Source organism: Pristiophorus japonicus, chromosome 4 (assembly GCF_044704955.1).
Source record: "Pristiophorus japonicus isolate sPriJap1 chromosome 4, sPriJap1.hap1, whole genome shotgun sequence".
In the NCBI taxonomy this organism is placed as follows: Eukaryota; Metazoa; Chordata; class Chondrichthyes; family Pristiophoridae; genus Pristiophorus; species Pristiophorus japonicus.
This window is the reverse complement of record NC_091980.1, coordinates 201166876-201171875: the sequence shown is the minus strand read 5'-3', so window position 1 is coordinate 201171875 and position 5000 is coordinate 201166876. Positions and strand designations below refer to the sequence as shown.

The 5000-nt window shown below is 38.2% G+C and overlaps 1 protein-coding gene across 2 annotated transcripts in view; it reads left to right on the top strand.

The window, feature by feature from the left end:
• Positions 1–5000, top strand: part of cdin1 (CDAN1 interacting nuclease 1) — a 253727-nt gene that overhangs the window by 58587 nt on the left and 190140 nt on the right. The gene's annotated exons all lie outside the window — the stretch shown is intronic.

The following is a 5000-nucleotide window of genomic DNA, read 5'->3' as shown; positions in this document are numbered from 1 at the left end:
AGTTTGGAATCTGGAGTAAATATTAATGCATTTGATTTTTGATACATATCCATTTTTTTTTAAAAAGATGTTTTGATATAGCATGTGCACAGTGAGGCCCATCACTAATAATAAAACAAAGAAACAGACACTCAGACAACATTATCATTATATTTAAAAGCTCTTTAAAATTAGTCACTAAAATGAAATGAATGTCATGATGAAGTAAATATCTGTTGAGTGAGTTGGTGCTGATAATGCAGAACAGATACTTCAGTACAAAATGAAAGACATGCATGCAGTAATGTGAAGGTCATGTTATCTGGAACGGAGAAGAGGGATGATATTTCAATATGGAATATTTTAACCACAGATCTTTGTAAGGATGTTTGCTAGTTTATGATAAAATTGTTTGATGAGAGTATTCATGTATTTTAACATGCAGAAAATCATTAAACCCAATATTACCACTTGCAGCCTAAGGAGACCTCATGCTTTCCCCTGAACTATTCCCTCTATTTGGCAGATGTGAAAAATGAAGAATTAAGTGGGAACTAGAAAGTTTTCATTCTATGTGGAAAACAAATTCTCCTTTGGTTCATTTTGCATAATTGATATTTGTAACTCTTAACTGTTAAAGTAATAGCTGATTTATAATATTCCATGCCAGTCATTAGATGTAATTCAGAATAGATTCTATTATACATGGAAGGATAAAATCAACACTTTGATTTCAAGTGTTACTGAATTGTTTCAAAGAAGGAGGTTCTTCACTTGGATTACATTACAACAATAAATTACATTATTTTATTTGTGCAAATTAATATTTGATCGAATAGATAGGACAACTCACTCAGTTAGGATATAATCTTTTTACATCTGGGACCTGGCTTGAATCCATCCTCAACTGATCTGATAAAGTGTCTGCTATTAGACAACTGTTAAGCCAAATGAGTTTGGCAGTCTCAATCCAGTTCCGAGTAAACATGATCCACATGCTACAGTCCAGTAGCAATTAAACAATCTTGCTCAGGGAGGCCAGATGGATGGATGGTATATGAAACAAAAATTTCATTTTGGCTCACTCGTGTCTTTTTAAAGGAAAACTACAGATGCCTGAAAGCCACATAATCCTAAATGTTATAAAGGGTTATACTGTTGCACTTTATAATGCCATTCTATCTACCCATGTTCCTGTGTTTTATGCTTTAAAGCGGCTGGTAAGAAGCAACCTGGAAATAGATATTTTATCTAAAAATTTCATTTGCAGTGACATCATGACGTTCTGCTCCAGTGATATAATGAATGGATAGTTGAATTCACTTAAGAAAAAGTAGGATATAAACAGCATCACTTCAATGCAGATGAATACCATTTTTGTGTAAATGGAACAATATGCATGTTTCCCAAATATTGAGTTATTTTGCATATATGAACATTTTAAATTGTTGCTCAATTAAATTACCAATTGCAACCATGGATTAAAAAGGAACATTTGAAAACCTACAGAAGTTTGGGTACAAGTGAAATAACATGTTTCCAGTACATTATTGAATATCTTGAGTTTTAATACTACCTTTGGTCAAATAGGGTCCACAGATGACATTTAAAAAAAAAGATTGCTGCTTAGGCATACAAGTTGATGGGAATAGAATTAAATTGTCATTGTAATTGTATCCTGCTGTAATGAAGAGCTTTTAAGTATAATCTATATATATCATTTTGCCGTTCTTAGCGGCCTGCTGTGTATTAAAATGAATTTTCTAACAAATCAAGTGTGGAATTTCACTGTGTGCTCTATCTATGTCTTTAGCTCCAATTCCATTCAGTTGCTTCAGATTGCTATGTGTCTCCAGTTCCAGTGACGTGCTATGCCAACACTAAACACCATATATTGGAAGTGTATTGTGTGACAGTGATTTTTTTGCTCCATATTTAGGGGACTGCAGGTGTAAAATGACTGTTTCCAGTGTTTTAAATTAGGCCTGAGCCATTTAATTGAGCTAAATGTTATACCCGACCTTAATCTATGTTTGATACTTGTGTTTCCCTGAAGAAAACAGAAATATAAAATGAAATAATTCATGTGCAACCTAGAGGTTGGTTGACTATTCGTGCCCAGTATAATGTTGAAGTAATGCATTTTAACGACAAATTGTTTATATAGATTTTTTTTTTCTTTCAAATTGTTCTCTTAAATTTGTGGGATGTTCTTACATGACACATCGCAGCAATATGAAGACATACATCTATCGGGGATGCTGTACTGTTATTTATGTTTCCCTTTTATATTTTGTGAACATTCAACAAATCTACCAGCTATCAGAGTTTCATGAAAACCACTGAAAAGGAAGAAAGCAAAAATATAGTAAAGTTATGCCATGAGTAGAACGGGGGGCGGGGTTGGGCTGATAGAAGATCTAGGCATGACTTTATAGAGATTCACATCTTTATGATAAAATTCAGAACACGTATCTACCTACTAAAAGCTCCTTGACTCTCCCACATATCAATTTAAAACATTTATTATCACCTTCACATTCCATCATGGCATTGCTGCCCCCACTGCCACCCTCATTGCAGTGACCTCTTTCAGCCTTATGTTTCTGCTCACATTCTCCTGCTCTGACATTGGTCATTTCCCATTCTCTTTGCTCCACTATTGGCAGCTACTCTTTTATTTATCTTGATCCTGCCCTCTGGAACTCCATCCCAAAATCCTACAGCCTTATCTACTTCGTCCTGCTTACAAAGTCTACTGAAGACTTCTTTTCAGCTGCTTTTTTGATGCTGTCTCTTAAATGTTTTATATCTGTTCTTCCCACATTTATACTTTCATTGAACAACTTAAATTTATATAGTGCCTTCAATGTATAAAAAATACATGCCAAGGCACTTTATAATTTGGCAATTGAGAATGAATACCAGGAAGAGCGAGATTAGGAAATAGGGTGAATAGCTTGGCTGAAAAAATTGTTTTTGAGAAGAATTTTAAAGGTGGAAAGAGGTAGAGAGAGAGTTGCAGAAAGCAGGATTATTGTGTCTGAAGGCTCTCCCACCAGTGCTGACGCAAAGCGTAGAAGACCAGAATTAGAGGAATGGAGCTTTTGGGAGCCCTCATTATAGGGCAGAAGAGCTTGCAGACATAGTGTAAGACAAGCCGATGGAAAGATAGAGAGATGGATCAGAATTTAGTATGTTGAGGAATGGGGAGCCAGTGCAGATCAGCAGGAATGGGTGAATTAGACTTTATGGAACAGGATATGAGCAGCGGAGATTTGGAGAGGGAATGGTCTGCTGACATCATCTCCTGTGGAGATCACTTCTTCCACGCCACCCCCACCCCCCCCTCCAAATGTCCTTCAATCTCATAGTTCCCTAAACCTGCACTTACTGTTTCTACCTCCTCCCTAAGGTCTATAAAAAGGACTGTCTCAGTTGACCAGTCTTTTCAGCCTGCTCTTGCCCCTGCCCCGCTAAATTTATTTCTTCTTATCTTAACTCGTTTTTCTTCCTTCAGCATAAAAAACTAGGCTGACACTCCACTGTCGGTGGTGCCGTCTTTCGGATGAGACGTTAATCCGAATTCTCATCTACTCTCTCAGGTGGCGTAAAAGATCCCATGGCAATATTTCAAAGAAGAGCAGGGGAGTTAGCCCCGGTATCCTGGCCAATATTTATCCATCAATCAACATCACTAAAACAGATTGTCTGGTCATCATCACATTGCTGTTTGTGGGAGCTAATTTGCGCAAATTGTCTGCCGCGTTTCCTACATTACAACAGTGACTACACTTCAAAATTACTTCATTGTCTGTAAAGCCCCTTTGGGATGTCCTGAGGTTGTGAAAGGCATTATAAAAATGCAAACCTCTCTCTCTCTCTCTCTCTCTCTCTCTCTCTCTTTCTCTCTCTTTTTCTCTCTCTCTCTCGCGCGCGCTCTCTCTCTCTCTTTTCTTTTCTTTTCTTTTCTTTTCTTTTCTTTTCTTTTCTTTTCTTTTCTTTTCTTTTCTTTTCTTTTCTTTTCTTTCCTTTCCTTTCCTTTCCTTTTCTTTTCCATGTTTAGGCCCTATCCCTATATCTGTGATTCTTCTGACACTTTGACAAATTCCAGTTTTCCAGCCCCAACTGTATCCTAGTCACCGGATGTATAGTCCCTCACCACCTTCATTCTTCACCAGGATGGACCCCTATCCATTGTATCTTAAGCAGTGGCCCAACCAGTTCCCATATATTACTAACCATACCAGTCTAGCTGAACTGATTCTCACATTGAACAACTTTACCTTTACTTCTTTCAGGTAATAGGTGTTGCAATGGGAACCCATGTAGTTCCGAGCTATGCCTGTCTTTTTGTAGGATATGTTGAACACTTTGTTCCAGTCCTTTCCTGATCTAGTTCCATTACATAGAGACTCTGTTGGTGCTGCTTCCTGTTATTACCCTGATCATGAGAATTTCATTAATTTTGTTTCAAATTTCCATTCCTCCCTTATCTTTACATGTTCCATCTCTGAATCTTCTCTTCCTTTTCTGGACTTCTCTATCGCTGGGCAAAACTGTCAACTGATGTCCACAACTACCTGGATTATATTTCTTCCCACCCTGCCTCCCATAGGAACTCTATTCCCTTCTCCCACTTTCTCTGTCTCCAACATAAGTGTTCTGATGAGGACCCTTTCCACATCAAAATATCCTCCTTTTTCCTCAGTCGAGGGTTCCCCTCCACAATGATTGATCGAGACTTTCACTGAGTCTGTTCCATTTGCTGTGCTTCTGCCTTCACCCCTTCTTACTCCCCCTCTTTCCCCCCCCCCCCCCAGAATCATGAAAGTGTCACCCTTCTCGTCATCTTCCAAACCCACCAGCTTCTGCATTTGACAGTTCATCTTTTGCCATCTTCGCCACCACCAACACGATCCAAACACCAAGCTCCTGCTTCCCACCCCTCAGCATTCTAAAGTGACTGTTTCTCCCTCCGTGACACCTTGGTTTACTCTTCCAGCATCCCTAATAGCTGA